The 17,677-nt window shown below is 39.7% G+C and overlaps 1 long non-coding RNA gene across 2 annotated transcripts; it reads left to right on the forward strand.

The window, feature by feature from the left end:
* The first annotated feature begins 199 nt into the window (after positions 1-199).
* On the forward strand, positions 200-17,292 carry LOC132392350 (uncharacterized). 2 transcript variants are annotated; one of them, XR_009511511.1, is made up of 3 exons: positions 200-287; positions 12,946-13,031; positions 17,177-17,292. It is a non-coding gene; the product is annotated as an uncharacterized LOC132392350 (long non-coding RNA). The 2 variants fall into 2 exon arrangements; XR_009511524.1 differs by having other exon boundaries at positions 212-337.
* Positions 17,293-17,677: the final 385 nt, after the last annotated feature.

Below are 17,677 nucleotides of genomic sequence, written 5' to 3' on the forward strand. Positions count from 1 at the left end.
AGGAAACAGCTGCGCCCGCCTTCTCGAACCCTTGCTATTGGCTCAATCACCTCCCCACCTACCGCGACGTCACAATAGTTTTGCCCACAATCGAACTCTCAATTGGATCTTCGCTGATGCCAATCGTGTGACGTACTTTAGCACCGGAAGGGTAGGACCTTCTGAACAACGCCTCAACTGAGAAGCGAGTGTGGAATGTAATCGACCCAGAAACCAACGTGTTTCAGTGAAAGGCGAGGGAAGCTGGAGAATGTTCTTTACAACTGGATTTCATCGATTGCTTCCAGGTGGTTCTCGAAAATAATGGAGTTTGTCGAAGGGGATGCATTTTTCTCAAGTATTAACTTTTGTCATTTTTCAATGACGGCATTCTTTTCTATAATTTATTTCTTGTCGGTGAGAAGCAAACAAAACATGATTTTGAGGAGTAAAACGTTTTCTTACACTACTGTAACATTAAAACAAAGCAAACCACCTTCCCATAATTGTTATTCTTCCCTCTGCACCTACAATTTCTAGAAAATATCCATTTTCTTCAAAATATTAACGACATCGGAGCACAAAGAATCGTCTGTAATTGTTGGACAGTAATGGTATAGCTGACTTTCATTGTTATAGCACATTTGGTTGCCCTTTTGGGGCGGTACTTCAAATCGATAAAAGTACTTTTGAACAACGCACACAAAATGCTGGTGGAACACAGCAGGCCAGGCAGCATCTATAGGAGAAGCGCTGTGGACAGTCCTGACGAAGGGTCTCGGCCCGAAATGTCGACAGTGCTTCCCCTATAGATGCTGCCTGGCCTGCTGTGTTCCACCAGCATGTTGTGTGTGTTGTTTGAATTTCCAGCATCTGCAGATTTCCTTGTGAAAGTACTTCTGAAGTTGATCGGTGGAGTTGTGGATGGTGTAGAAGACGTGGCAAAGAATGCAGCACTCTAGAGATCAGTTCCAGATGTGTGCAGAGAACTAGCAGATGGAGTTGAACCCTGATAAATGTGAGGTGTTGCACCTTGGTAGGTCAAGTAAAAGTGGAAAGTGCAGGGCAAGTTCCTTAACAGTGTTGCTGAACAGAGAGATCTTGGGATCGGAGTCCATAGCTCTATGAAAGTGGCTAAATCAGTTGATAAGGTGGTTAAGAAGCCTTATGGAATGCTTGCTTTTATTAATTGAGACATTGAGTTCAAATGTCAGGAAGTTATGTTGCAACTTTATAAAACTCTGTTAGGCCACATCAGGAGTATTGCATACAGTTATGTGGCCTCTCTGTAGGGAGGATGTTGAGGCCTTGGAGAGGCTGCAGAAGAGGTTCAGAGGGCTAGATAAACTTTGGTTGTTTACTCACGAGCTGAGGGGAGATCTGATAGAGGTTTATAAGATTATGAGAGGCACAGATGGAGTGGACAGGTAGTAACCGTTTGCCAGGGTTGAAATGTCCAATTCCCGAGGGCATGTACTGAAGGTGTATGGGGGGGGGGGCGGGTTTCAAAAGGCATTTGAGGGGTAAGTTTTTTACTCAGAGAGTGGTGTATGCCTGGAATGGGCTGCCTGGCGTGGTGGAGGCAAATATATTGGAGGCTTTTAAGAGATGTTTGGATAGGCACATGGATGTAAGGAAGATGGAGGGATATGGACATGGTGTAGGTATGAGGGATTAGTGCTCTTGATTTGCTTTTTAGCTGGTTCAGCAAAGCATTGTGGGCCGAATGGCCTGTTTCTGTTCTCTCCTTTATGTTCTATTGTCACAGTTGCCGGATTGTAAGAGAGAAATATTGACCTTTACAAGGGGGGGGTGGGGATCGATAACTCCAGCGGAATACTGTCATCGGATCCAGCTGAGAGAAGAAGTCATCAATAAGGGATGACAGGTCTGGCAGTGGAGCTCTTGCTCTGCGCTGCACTGGAACTTAACCTAGATCTTCATGCTCACGTTTTGAGTGTGAGAGTCCCACTGAGCCAACACTGACATTGGAAGTGAAAACATGTAATTTTTAAAAGTGTTAATATTGTGACTGCATTGCATGTGGGAAGGGAGGACCATTCAGGGTTTGTTCAGATGACTTTTACATAATGTTTGGAAGCCAGAGATGTCAGTGGGATATCGTAAACAAAATGTGGGAAGTACACAGCATGTCAGACATAATCTCTGGCTGACTGGGTCTTTTGGAGCTTGTTTATCCACCACCTCTTGTTTTACATGAAGATATCTAATTATAAATCATTGTCATTCATTTGAGGAATTTATACAAACATCTTAAATCTTAACACAGATCATTTATGTGTTTTAAAAATGAGCTGTCAACTGTGATAAAATGGGTGGCACATATCATCTGAGGAGACGGTGCACTGTACGACAATGTGATTGGTGAAACCAATCTTTGACCAGTCTTTGGTCTTAACCATAAAAATAAAATTTGCAAAATATTTACAAAATAGAACTGCATTTTATACAGCACAATATTACCAAGATATTAACATGCCAGCTAATTTTCTAAGGATGCAATTACGTTGTTATTTCTGCGCTGTTCGCGGCTGTAACATGAATACACCAATGCAAAGGTAACAGGAAAGGTCTAGGGTCAAGTCCTGATCACAAAATTGCATAAGGCTCATTGCTAACAGGAGCTACCAGAATAACAGTTTTCAATAATGTGGTACCTCATTTGGTAAAAGATCTATGATGCTTCACAGGAACATAAATAAAAACTGAAATTGATAGCCAGCAAATCTTGTCAGATAGATGAAGAAAAACTTAGTCAAAGATGGGTGTTTAGAATGATGGCTCTCCATGGAGAAGTGATGAAATTTAGGGATATTCAAGCAGTCAGAATTGGGGAAGCACAGACCCTTGTCTCATCTTGGAGATGTGGGCATACCGTCAATGTCAGCATTTATTACCTACCCCTAATTGCTCTCGAGAAGGTGGTGGTGAGCTGTGGGAAGAAAGTTTCAGGACTTAGACCCAGCAAAAAACATTTCTGAATCAGGATAGCGTGCATCTTTATGGGGAACCTGCAGCTGGTGGTGTGCCTGTGCAAGTGTAGCACTTTCCTTTTATGGTGGTGTACAGAAGTTGTGGATTTGTGAGATGTTGCAGGAGTAGTTTGAATGCATTTTGTGTACCATACGCACTGTTGCCACTGTGCCCTGGCAACCACTTTCTGTACCTGGTAATTGGTGTTTCTATATCAGACCATAATTCAAACAGTTAGGATACTCATTAGGAAGTCTTAATGTTACCAGTGTATGGACGGTTTATTTTTCACAAATTTTGTTGATTATGATGTATCTATATGAATCACTAACTTGTAATTTGAGACTAATTATTTCAAAATTACTTCAATCTAATTTTATATCTATAGATAATTATACAGTTAACTCTTCCATAACATTAAATCTCCTGAATTTTAACATTGCATGCATTTCAGAGTCAAACACTCCCCAATGTTTTGATGTTAAAGACTGGAAACATTGACTCTGGTTCTCTCTCCGCAGATGTTGCCTGACCTGCTGAGTATTTCCATCATTTTCTCTTTTTATTGCAGATATTCCGCGTATGCAGCTTTTGGTTATTTGCAAAGTCAAAGTGGTTTCTGTATCTTTAATGGTATTTCAATTGTGCAAACTTAGACAATTGTGCCAGACAGTAGTTAAAACAAGCTCCAATCTGTTGATGTCTTGACTACATTGTAAAAAACACAATACCAGGAAAAGCAGTGCAGTAGGATGTGATATCTTGGATAAATTCAAGAACAGGTCAGATGATATGTCAGACTGAATACAGCTGGATGGGTTGTAACAAAGGAGAACTCCAAAAATAAGAGGAGGAGTTGGCTACTTAACCCCTGCCTGATCTGCCATTTAATAATAACTCAGACAAATGAAATTCCTGAAGAAAAAAATGTTAATGTTGGAAATCCTCTGACTGTAGTATCAAAAAGAGAAAGTATCAATATTTTAGGTCAGTATCTTTTCTTCAGAATTAGATAAGTTAAAAATAGAACATATCTGCAGATGCAGATTTGCTGCTTGAAAATCGGCCGCATCTGCTTTGGCATTTTGATCCATGGTCTCCCTTAACTTCTCCAACTCTCTACCGTCAGATTCCAACCATTTATCCAGTGATATGTTATACAATCTCAAGGGACAGTGAATAGGGACATTGTAACCTTTTAGTCAGAAATAATGAGTTAAATATTTACAGATAATAAAACATTTTACCTTCAGAAGAGTATTTCTTTCCATTTTCTCTTAGTAATTTCAGATAATTATTCTGCCTTTACATTTCCTCAAATATGACCCTTCAACCCCTTACTTATCCTGTTATCACCTTTCTTCACCTTATAATGTCACTCTTTTTATCATTTAATCTTAGACACTTTCATAGACCTTTGGTTCTTTTTTCCCCTGCTGACTTTTTCTATCTTTCAAAACAATTTTCCTCCCTAACTTTTTGACGAAAGATCATTGATCAGAAATTTTAACTTTGTGTTTTGTTGACCAACTGAGTATATCTAGCATTTCATAAGCACATGACATCCAGAAAAAACACACAGTATGCTGGAGGAACTCAACAGGTCAGGCAGCATTTATGGAGGGGAATAAACAGTTGACATTTCAGATAGAGACCCTTCAGTGTCTGGCATTTACTGTTTCGGCAGTAAGATGTAGGTAGGTTTTTCTGGAGTTAGGTAGGTTCAAATCTGTTCCCAGATTGGTCCAAACTTGGTGTCCCTTAAAATGAGTTAGCTTGTGACAGTATTGTCTGATCTGCATTAATAATGTGGTCATGCATCAATTACATGTTCTCTCCTAGTGTTTTTCCTTCTATTTTAGGCTTTAAAATTGAAAAAAAAATTAGTAACAGGTCAGCGAAACTCAGATACGCACATAATGCATTTTAAAAATAATTGGCTCTTTGTTTTCCTGTATGATTTTTATTCTCTGCGTGGCTGGATCATTTACTGGCTTGGTGGATGTTCCTAAGACAGGCAACGCCTTCAAGTCACTAACATTGCTATGGCAACCTGGAGGCAAGAAGACTTGATATGATGATGTTTTCATTGGGCAAAGAAATCTCAAGGTGCATACTTTACTAAGAACATATTAGGGCTATGGGAACACCTTCCTTCTTAATATTCCATTTTAAAGAAGAGCTCTGTGTTGTTACTGTAGAGCACAGGTGCTCATTTGACATTCATATGGCAGTTGAATTGAGTGGCAGAGTTGAAATCTCTGCTTATCCATCATCTATTGCAGCTGATCTTAAACCTCATGATCCGTTGGAGGAGTTCCATGAGTAGAAAATAGAAAGTGAGATAGTGGTTGGAGGGTCATGTGATTTATAAACCCAGCTATCAACAGCTCTGATTGATGGCCTGTTCCTGGGCTTAAAATTCTAGATAATTAAAGCCATAATGAAGTTCAGGTTCAAGTTCAAGTTAACTTTGTCATTCCACTGTTTTCATGTATACTGCAAAACGAAACAACATTCCTCCAGACCAAGGTGCACAGCACAGTACATATAACTCACACACAACACATAAAGCAATATTACCACAAATAAATTAACAAGTAACAAAATATATTCCAGAAGATAGGCATCTTGCGTTTATGGTACAAATCAAAAAATAAGCAGTATAACCCTCCTGATACTTCATAACTGATGAGAACTGGGTGGTGACAGGGAGCGTAGTAGTGTCAAAGCCTGGGGGAAGAAGCTGTTTAGCACCCTAACAGTCCTTGTCCTACTGCTATGGTACCTCTTGCCTGATAGTAAGGGGTTAAAAGTTTTGTAGGCTGGATGGGAGGAATCCTTGACCATGCTTGTATGCAGCGCTTCTGAAAAATACCTTGGACGGGTAGAAGAGAGACCCCAGTGATCCTCTCAGCATAATAAAAACAGTGTAAATGTTTGTGTCTCATGATTATATCTTTAAATCAGATCTCAGGTGCAGGTTTATCGAAACTCAGGAAAACCAATCCTGCTATTTTTGGCACCTTCCATTTTCTAATTTAGCAGTAAAGTGCCCAGTTGGAGCAGAGCCAAGTTTCCACTTTGCCACTCAATTGAAGGAAGTAGCAATTTCAGATTTGGAGTCGGCCCAGATTGAATAAGAGGCCACTTACTTATCCCTGAGTGATCAATTAAGATTTTTGTTCCAATGCTGACCTCATCTTGAATTCATAATTAGATGTTGTGTAATGCAAAAATACTTTATGGTGCAGTAAGGCCCAGTGAATCTGAGAGATGAAGTCTGAGTGACATTCAACTATAAAACTCATGACTACTATACGTAGATCATATATTATAATTGGGTATAGTTTCTAAGGTAACTAAATGGATATTCATGCGAAAACAGACTGCAGTGCAAAACAGTTGTTAGTCAGAAATTTAACCTTGCAAAGTCTTATGTTCAAAATCAGATTTGACATCACCAGTATATGTTGTGAAATTTGTTAACTTTAAGGCAGCAGTACAATGAAATACGTGACCGAAGAGAAAAAAGAAAACTGAATTAGAATAAGTATATATATATATAAATAGTTAAATTAATTAAGTAGTGAAAAAAAGGAAATTAAAAAAAATAGTGAGGTAGTGTGCATGGATCTAATGTCCATTCAGAAATCAGATGGCAGAGTGAAGGAAGCTTTTCCTGAATCGCTGAGTGTGCGCCTTCAGGCTTCTGCACTTCCTTCCCAATAGTAGCAATGAGAAGAGGGCATGTCCAAGGAGGTGGAGGTCCTTGATGATGGATGTCACAGTTCTGAAGCACCATTTCTTGAAGGTGACCTGGATACCTTGGGGGCTAGTGCCCATGATGGAGCTGACTAATCTTACAGCTCTCCGTTGCTTATTTAGACCCCATGCAGTAGCTTCTCCCATCCACCTCCTCCATACCAGGTGGTCATGCAGTTAGAATGCTCTCCACTGTACATCTGTAGAAATTTGTGAGTGTTTTTGGTGACATGCTAAAGCTGGGGTCTGATAGGCCCCGGCTGGGTCACCTGGAGAAGGGTGTGTGATGTTGAAAGACCCGAAACACCCGATGATTCCAGGAACATCACTGATGATGTGTCTAGAAGCATCAGCAGATATATGCACAGCTTTCAGCCAGAAAAGACTGGGTGACAACCACAAAAAGAGTGGTGATGACTGGAGAGTCAGTGACAGCTCGGAGAGACGGCAACCGGGGCATAATGGGCTGGCAACCCAATCTGTGACCTCTGAGAGGAGGACCCCCACAAAGCTACAATGAACCTAAGGGAAAGATACCCACAGAAACAATTTAACGACGATGTCAACCAAATTCTGGCAGCAACGGTGAAGGGAGAGATCGATAGGAAGTTACAAGCCATGCCCAGTGGAAGTTGGTTGTAGGGGATTCGCAGCCCATTTCTTAGCCAGAACCTTCAGCAATTTGGGCATCGAGGGAGAGAGGAAGAGGAGAGCCATCCGCAATACCTCCAATGCAGCAGAGAGGGCCTCAAGATGGCTGTGGCTCAAGAGAGGGGAGCCATGGAGTCATATGTAGCTAGCCATCTGGACACAAGCTGGGTCACCTGGAGAAGGGTGTATGATGTTGAAAGACTCGAAACACTCGATGATTCCAGGAGCATCACTGATGATGTGTCCAGAAGCATCAGTAGATGTATGCACACAACAGTTGTGACACAATATTCATATAATAATTGCAGCATAATGTTTGTCAATGTGGACAATGAAAGAAATTGGCATGTTTACACTTGCTCTTGGTTCTGTGTGTTTTTAGAGGTACACTTATTGTAACTTGTGATTAAACACACTGATGAAGGAGGAGCAGCAGATGGATTTCAGCAAGGCACTTGATAAGGTACCCCACCAAAGCCTTATTGAGAAAGAATGGAAGGATGGGATCCAAGAGGACATTGCTTTGTGGATCCTGAACTGGCTTACCCACAGAAGGCGAAGAGTGGTTGTAGACGGGTCATATTCTGCATGGAGGTCGGTGACCAGTGGAGTGCTTCAGGGATCTGTTCTGGGACCCCTACTCTTCATGATTTTTATAAATGACCTGGATGAGGGATGGTTTAGTAAGTTTGCTGGTGACACAAAGGTTGGAGGTGTTGTGGATAGTGTGGAGCGCTGTCAGAGGTTATAGTGGGACATTGATAGAATGCAAAACTGGGCTGAGAAGTGGCAGATGGAGTCAAACCCAGGTAAGTGTGAGGTGGTTCATTTTGGTAGGTCAAATATGATGGCAGAACATAGTATTAATGGTAAGACTCTTGGCAATGTGGAGGATCAGAGGGATCTTGGAGTCTGAGAATAGGATGCTCAAAGCAGCTGTGCAGGTTGACTCTGTGGTTAACAAGGCATATGGTGTATTGGCCTTCATTAATCATGGAATTGAATTTAGTAGCCGAGAGATAATGTTGCAGCTATATAAGACTCAGGCCAGATCTCACTTAGAGTACTATACTCAGTTCTGGTCGCCTCACTTCAGGAAGGATGAGGAAGCCATAGAAAGGGTTCAGAGGAGATTTACAAGGATGTTGCCTGGATTGGGGAGCATGCCTTATGAAAACAGGTTGAGTGAACTTGGTCTTTTCTCCTTGGAGCGACGGAGGATGAGAGGTGACCTGATAGAGGTGTGTCAGATAATGAGAGGATTTGATCGTGTGGATAGTCAGAAGCTTTTTCCCAGGGCTGAAATGGTTGCCACAAGAGGACACAGGTTTAAGGTGCTGGGGAGTAGGTACAGAGGAGACGTCAGAGGTAATTTTTTTGCGCAGACTGGTGAGTGCGTGGAATGGGCTGCTGGCAATGGTGGTGGAAGCAGATGTGGTCGGGTCTTTTTAGAGATTTCTGGATAGGTACATGGAGCTTCGAAAAATAGAAGGCTATGGGTTAGCCTGGTAATTTCTAAGGTAGGGACTTGTTCAGCACAACTTTGTGGGCTGAAGGGCTTGTATTGTGCTGTAGGTTTTCTATGTTTCTAATTTTTACTCCCTGTGGTGCAGAACTCAGAACATCTCAAAACACCATAAGCTGATTAGATATTTTAAAGTGTAGTCACTGTTGTAATGTAGAAATTATATTAAGTATCTTGGAGAAACAATGCTCATTGTGACACCTCATTTTCATTCACACTAAAATTAAATAGGGCTGAAGAACTAGTCTGCCAAAGTTTCTTAGGAAATCAGCTATTTTTAAGAAGGAAAGAACATTAAATAGCCAGCATTCATGTCATACAATCTTGCTGCAGTGATACAGCCGCAATTTTGAAAGCAGTGGCATATTTTCACATAAATTCAGATGTTTTATATGTAAGTGTTAGGAAGATAATATTTTTTATTAAAATGTCATATCAAATTTGTTTTTAGATGTGAAATTATTATTTAATTGATTTTCATTAGCTCCAAAATATCCCCGACACAAGCTATGCATTTCACCGTATATTTTAGTGTTTCGATATATGCATAATAAATAAAGCTGATCTTTATAATCTTTAATTATGCAGTTGTCTGTGGCCTGCATGCTATTATAGTATACCTGTGAAACTATGTATCAGATAACATGATCCATTTTTGAAAATATCTTGGCACCTTTAAAATGTGTAAAATATAACAATTTAATTGTAAAATATTACAAATGTTTGCAGTTAGAGCTTTTCAACATATCTCTCAGGATTGCAGCAGTCGAACAGTTAATGGTGCTGTGAAGCTGTCAATAAATTTAAATTAGAGCATGTGAATGCATGTCGTTGGTTGTTTAACCTCCACAGAGAACTCTGCAAGTACAGTACATGTGCAGTGATTAGTGAAATTCAAAGGGTTTTAGCCACTTGGGGTGCCATGGTAGCGTAACGGTTAGCATGATGGTATTACAGCTCAGGGCAGTGGCGTTCAGAGTTCAATCCCGATGTCCTCTGTAAGGAGCTTGTACCTCCTCCCAGTGGAATGTATGGGTTTCCTCCGGGTGCTCCAGTTTCCCCTCCCACCATTCAAAGATGTACTGGTTAGTAGTTTAATTGATCATTGTAAATTGCCTCGTGATTAGTCTTGGGTTAAATCAGGGGTTGCTGGCGGTGCAGCCAAGAGCCAGAAGGGCCTATTTCCCGCTGTATCTCTAAATAAATAAATATTTCATTCACTGCTTCTGGAAGTTAAGTAATCTAATGCATCCAATCAATTATGTTGTGCTTCAGAAAAATGGATGATGTGTTAATGAAATAACGACATCTATACTAGTCCAAGTGTTAGAAGTTAATTCAGATAAATGTGACTTAAAAAAAACTATTAATAAATTACATTGGCTATATTCTTTTCTTTCATTTAGTATCATTCTTTCATTTTCTCTGTTTCATTTGCACCACATATTACTTGTCAATCATAGCACAGTCATCAATGAGTACTGTTAAAATATATTATAAGTTTATAAAAAAATACATAAGGGCCAGAGCATAAAACTACTCCGATTTTCCTGACCGTTACTTATTAGCTTCTCCTGTCTCTGGTTTGTCAATGTCCTGATATAATGGTGAATTTACAATACAGGGAAATAGCAGCATCCATCATCAATAAACCCTACCATCCAGGGGATGTTCTCTTTTTGCTTTTGCCATCAGGAAGAAGGTACAAGAGCCTCAGGACCCACACCACTAGGTTTAGGAACAATTATTACACCTCAACTTTCAGGCTTTTGAACGAGAGGGGATAACTTCATTCACCCCATCACTGAACTGTGCCCGCAACCTGTGAACGCACTTGTAGTTACCTCATATTTATTGCTTATTTATTTATTACAATTATTATTTCTTTTACTTTCTTTTGTATTTGCACTGTTTATTGCCTTTTTGCACATTGGTTCTCTATTCTGTTTGGTGTGGACTTTCATTGATTCTATTGTACCTTGGATTCATTGTGTATGACCGCATGAAAATGTATCTCAGTGTTGTGTATGGTGACGTACATGTACCTTGATCATAAATTTACTTTGAAACTTTTGAACTTTGATAAGAACTCTGACTCTCTATTAAACAGCACAATGGTAGCAATTCAATTAATAGACCACAATGGTTGAAAAATGGCAGCCCACCATTGCTTTTCTTAACTTTAAGTAGGAATGGGAATTTACTGTTGGCCTAAATAGAATTACAGAGATTACACTGCAGGGAAACAGGCCATTTATGGCAACTGGTTAATTCAGCACATAAATCCCCAATGATTCAATAAAATTAAACGTTTTTTGCAATCTTATCATTTAGCATTTTGGTGATTCAAACTAGTACACTTTCATCCTTGTTATAAGACTATTGAATGGATCTCTTGTAAATTAAGATGGACACTTCACCTCACAATTTATCATATACTTCCTCTGCAGTTTCTCTATAATTGTAACACTATATCCTGTGTTCTGTTATTGCCCACTCTCTTTGATAGACTGATATGAAGAAATGATCTGTATGAACGGAATATAAAGTTTTTCACTGCACTTTATGTGACAATAAGAAACCATTTTATCAATTTACCTTCATAAATCAAGCTGCAAAGAAACAAAATAAGGAATAAATCTTTTTGAATGAAGTAAGTCATTTAAGTTGTCACACTAATCGGTGATTAGGTGGGTGAAATTACACTCGAGGTCTGTTGATGGTGTTAACTTCAGTAGGTAATTATTCTGAAATTACGCTGAAGTTCTGTGGTTCTCCAGCTTGTGGGGTTTTTACAGATTAGCTTCTCAAGTTACAGAAGTTAATAAGGTGAAGCCCCTTGAAAGCACAGCCATACAGTGATGTAGCAGTGTGGTGCACTTAGAATTCCAATGTGGTAAGAAGACACACAGCTCCAGTAACCCAGGTTTGATCCGGACTTTGGGCAACATCTGTGTAGAGTTTTCATGTTCTCTCTGTGACTACCTTGGTGTGCTCTGGCTTTCCCAAAGATGAGAGGACAAGTTAATCAGCTACTCTAAACTACCCTAGTGTGGATGTGTGGCAGGAGAATTATTGGAGGCAAGAGTGTTGATGGGCACGTTTGTAATAATAGATTATATGTAAATATGAAAGAGATAGGATTGGTCTGCAGGGTGCTGAGGGGAGGGGGGTGAGAGTGGCTTAGAGTTGATGGGCTGAGTATTCACGCTCTGTGTTCTGCCGAAGGGGCTCGGCCTGAAACGTTGACTGTTCTTTTATCTATAGATGCTGTCTGGCCTGCTGAGTTCATCCTGCATTTTGTGTGTGCTACCTGCAACTCTGTCCACCCTTTATTGAATATTTAAACTTTGTCCTCTGAACAGACATCACTAACAATCCATCCATACTTTAAATTTGATGGTAGTCCATCGCATTGCAATAGCACTAAACCTCTGGAGTGTCAAGTAGGGAGAAACCTTAATAATGATGAAATCTGGAAAATCAGCTCTTCACCCAGTGGCAGTGGCAGATTTGCTTCTGGCAATGGCTTGCAAGTTGCAATCAGACATTTTGTACCAACAACTGGAGTGTTTGTATAAAATGCAAACTTGAATTACAGTGTAGTGTCATAATAGAAACTGTGTAACATAACATTCCACATTAGTAGCTTGATTTAGTTTCAACACAGGATGCATTTGTTGATTTACAATTGTAGACATACAAAAAGTGTATCAAAATGTATTTTTAAAATGCATTTTTTGAGAAAACATGCAAATTTGTCACATGCTCTGAATGAAAATAGATTGTAAATATCCTTAAATTCATTAGTTACATTTAGTTGAGTGGATAGGATGATAAAAGCCAAATTAGTAGAAAACTATTTTTGTTAATCTTTATAAATCCGAGATAATGGGTTTAAAGCAATACTGCGCAAATTATCATTTTAACGCCATGTGTGAGAAATAAGGCAGCTTTTTTTTGTCTTTGATGCCAAAACATTACATCATAGTTCACAAACTATATTTACAGATCAGCTTCTGATGTTACAGGTGAAGGTGACGCCTTGAAGAGGAACTGCAGATATTCAGTAATAGAGTCATGTAACAGTGTGTGGTACAAGGAAAATTTCATTCTGGTAAGAATCCATTTCATGGGAAACATTTCACAGTATACAGAATTGATTTAAGGCAAATAGTCCCTTCTTATTAGAGAGATAAATACCTTTGAAGCACTGGGAAAAATAATGTAGCAATAAAAGTGGAAAGACACACCAAATGCAGTCACATGCAGAAGAATTAATTTTCTGGCCTAGAATTCTGTAATTTCACTGGTTGCAATGCTCGCAAATCACTGATTTTGTAATGCTTGTTTTCATTTCGAAAAATTAAACATAGAATATGGAATTTGGTCTAAACTGGTATTTGTGCTTACAAGCCACTGAATGCCATCAACTTAAATCTAATTTTTTAATTCCATTATCCATCACCCACTTACCTGGCTTCCTTAAGAATATATCAATCCCATTCTTCTAAACTATTCCATTTGATTATGAATCCCACATTCTTACAACTGAGTGTATCTATGAGTGACTTTTATCTGAATGGATCCTGGTTTAGGAGCCACTTACAGATGGAAATTGCACACTTTATTGAACCATTTTGTAATTTCACCATTTAAGCCTGACAAGAATGCATTTTCTGTGATTTATTAAAAAATATCCTTTTATTCCTGAAGATTTCAAAGCACATGAGCCACCAGATAATTTCTCTTTCAATATGTTTAAGAACCACTGACCCCAACTAATTTGGTTAATAGTAGGTCTTATTTTCTTTGTGACTAGACCTCTAGTTATTGGGAAGTACTTTAGTCTGTGCTTTCATTCTCATATCAGTAAACAGAAGCTTCGTTCATCACATGTACATTAAAACATACAATGAAATACATCACTTGCGTCAGTTTGGACTGATAACATCTCCTCCATGATCTCAGTCAGCACAAGTGCACCACAAAGATGTCTGCTTAGCCCCTTGTTCTAGTGCCTTTACTCTTATGACTGTGGTTAAGCACAGCTCCGACGGCATATTCAAAGTGTGCTGACTTCACCACTGTCAGCTGAATCAGTGTATGAGGGAGGTTGAAGATCTGGCTGATTGGTGCCATAACCACAACCTCTTACTCAATGTCAGCAAGATCAAGGGGCTGATTATTGATCTCAGGAGGAGGAAACCAGAGGACCATGAGCCAGTCCTCATTGGAGGAAAGTAGGTGCAGAGGGTCAACAGCTTTAGATTCCTCAGTGTTATTATTTTGGGGGACCTCCTGTGCCCAGCACGCAAGGGCAATTGCAAAGAAAGCACAGCAGCACCTCATTCCTTAGGAGTTTGCAAAGATTCAGCATCACATCTAAAACTTTGACAAGCTTCTATAGATGTGTGGTGGAGAGTATATTGACTGGCTACATCACAGCCTGGTATGGAAACACCATTGCCCTTGAACAGAAAATCCTACAAAAAGTAGTGCACACGGCCCAGTCCATCACGTGTAAAGTCCTCCCCACCATTGAGCTCATCTACATTGCGGCAGGAAAGCAGCATCCATCATCAGCGATCCCCCACCACCCAGGAACATGCTCTCCTCTCGCTGCTACCATTAGGAAGAAGGTACAGGAGCCTCAGGATTTACACCGCCAGGTTCAGGAACAGTTATTACACTTGAACCATTAGGCTCTTGAACCAAAGGGGATAACTTCCCTTGTTCCATCATTGAAATGTTGCCCCAACCTATGGATTCACTTTTTACAACTCTTCATCTCATGTTCTTGATTATTTATCGCTTATTTATTTATTATTATTATTATTTATTTCTTTTTGTATTTGCACAGTTTGTTATGTTTTGCACACTAGTTGAATGACCAAGCTGGTGCAATCTTTCATTGATTCTATTATGGATTTATTGAGCATGCCTGCAAGAAAATGAAGCATAGGGTTATATATGGTGACACATGTGCACCTTAATAATAAATTCACTTTGATCTTTGAACTTTGAAATCAAATCAGTGAGGATTGTGCTGGGGACAGCCTGCAAGTGTCTCCACACTTCCAGTGCCAACATATTTACTAACCCTAACTATATGTCTTTGGAATGTGGGAGGAAACCAGAGCACCTGGAGGAAACACATGTGCTCATGGGGAGAATCTACAAATTCCTTACAGAGCGAGGCAGGAATTAAAACCCAGTAATCATTAGTGCTGTAAAGCGATGATGCTAACTGCTATGGTACCATGTTTTTCCCTAGTTAGTAAATTGATATTAAGAAATAAATAACAATAAAAAATCTAATATTTTAGGACTAACAGGCCTGAAAATCATAATGGGGTCAACTAGTTAATTTCAGTTTCCGAGAGTTGATAGGGAGAGGGCTTCAATTAATAGCCTATTCAATTAATAGCCTAGGAATAGGGAACAGAGTCTGTGATTGGAACCAAAGACAGTGGTTTCAATATTTAGCTGGGGAGCTATTGCTAATTCATTACTGCACCTTGAGTTAGCAGTTTGACAACTTAGAGATAGATATCTCAGTTTAGCTGAGATAGAGCTGGGTGTTTTCATGATACATTTGAAATTGTTATGTTGCAAGATGATGTTATCAGCAGGCATTATGTAACTGCATCATAAAGATAATGTTTAAATTTTCAGGTGGTTCTAATGATCAACCATTATAGGGTGATCAACCAAACCCTAACTGAACTGGAGTCCAGTACAATCAGAGATGTAGCTTTCTACCTTGTACAGGGACATCTGCTTTGAAATGGCAGATATGAGTTGTTACTTCTGCTTTGTTTGTTAGGAGTGCACAGTCGCCCTAAGTTCCATCTTCCCAGAACCCAGTGGGTTCTGCCCATTGGTAACTCTATAGGTGGCAATCCTACAGTCGTACCTCATGTGTTCTCGTAGTAAAACAAGAAACTTGCAACTTCTGCTTCAATTTCATCCTGTTATCTTTCTCATTACTCCTTTTACAGTTTGAAGTATCCTTCCTTCCAAACTGTTACCCTCTGAAAAGTTCTTATCATAACTGTTTCAACTCTGTCTCCTGATTCCAGCTAGTAGATACCAGACTGTGTAAAAACTCTGCTCCTCAAATTCCTATTGAATCTTTCCACTCTCACCTATGCCCTCTAGTTCTTGATTAACAAACCTTGGGAAAAGCTTGAGTGAACTCACACTACCTGTACCATTCATGGTTTTATACACCTTCGTAATAGCATCTTAGTCTCCTATGCTATAATAATCTTTGCCCTTATAATTTTTGTGAAAATTCTTCATTGTGCAGTATGCCCCCTATTTTAATGTCAACTGGAATCTTTCTAACTTTCCTGTACATTCTCATCCAAGTCATTGATATAGATTATGAAAAACAGTGGGTCCAGCACTGATCCCTGAGGCACAGCACTAGTTATGGCAAAAACAGAGGAGAAACATTCATTAAGGACCTTGTCCTTCTCCTGAAGCTCAACCCAAAGGTGCCTTCTTTGATCGCTGAGGAGCCCTATTCTCTCTCTAGTTGCTCTTTTTCCCTTAATAGTCTTATAAAATCTCTCCAAATTTTCCTTAATTTTTTCTTCCAAAGTTATCTCATGTCCCATTTCTACCCTTCCCACTTCCTTCTTGAGTACTCTCCTGCATCCCTTATACTCCTCCAGGAATTTGTTTGATCCCAGCTGTCTGCACCTGACCCATATCTCTTTATGTTTCCTGGTTAAGGCATCAGTCGTCCAGTGTTCCCATCTCCTACCCACTCTGACATAGTTGCTCAGGATGTAAAGGCACCCATAACAATCATTTCTATCCACTTTGAACATGCATCAACATGAATTCAAGAAAACAAAAGAAGTGGGCCATTCAGTCCCTCAAAACCATACTGCCATCCATTATCGTATGATCATGGCTGGTCTACATGGTTGTTCTCTTCTGTGCCAGTTTCATAAAGCCCTCAGTTCCCTGGCCTTTCAAAAATATATCTAATTCCTCTTTAAATGATCCTGTCTCCACACCCTTCAGGGTAGAATTCCAGAGAATCCTTTCTTCCTTTCCACACAATTATTGCCTAATCTTATAGCACTGTCCTGTCATTCAAGATTCTCCCAGTAGTGGAAACATCTCAACAACTATCCTGTCCCTCTTCAGTCCCTATATATTTCAGTTAGATTACACTTCATTATGCTAAGCACTAAAGAATATAGATCGAATATATTTAGCTGTTCAATTCTTTCTTTCCAGGAACTAGCCCAGGTAAATGTTATGAAGACTAGACTCCCAGCTTTTTTTCTGCAGTCTTGGCCTGAAACATCCATAGACGCTGCCTGGCCTGCTGAGTTCCTCCAGCATTTTGTGTGTGTTGCTTGGATTTCCAGCATCTGCAGATTTTCTCTTGTTTGTGAGAGCAGCATGACTGTGCTTTGGAAACTAGCCTTGATGAAAAACCAGCCAGTCATTTATGTGCATTCTCCATATGGTGGTAAAAACTACATCAGTGGTGTAAAGTGTTAAGTCACAGGATAGCAAAGCTTCAGTAAATGATTGAGAAGAACCCCACAGCAATACTTCAACTCTTGGAACATAGCTGCTTGTTTCTTCATCTACTTCCAACTTGTCTTGTGATTTGACAATTTCTGTAAAGGTCTTAATACTTTGATCAAGATGGTAGGAAACGCTTACAGTAGTGAGGAGTCCTTCACCTCTGTTAAATTGGTTGGACTATGTGCACTCGACACTGCTTCA

Source organism: Hypanus sabinus, chromosome 1 (assembly GCF_030144855.1).
Source record: "Hypanus sabinus isolate sHypSab1 chromosome 1, sHypSab1.hap1, whole genome shotgun sequence".
In the NCBI taxonomy this organism is placed as follows: Eukaryota; Metazoa; Chordata; class Chondrichthyes; order Myliobatiformes; family Dasyatidae; genus Hypanus; species Hypanus sabinus.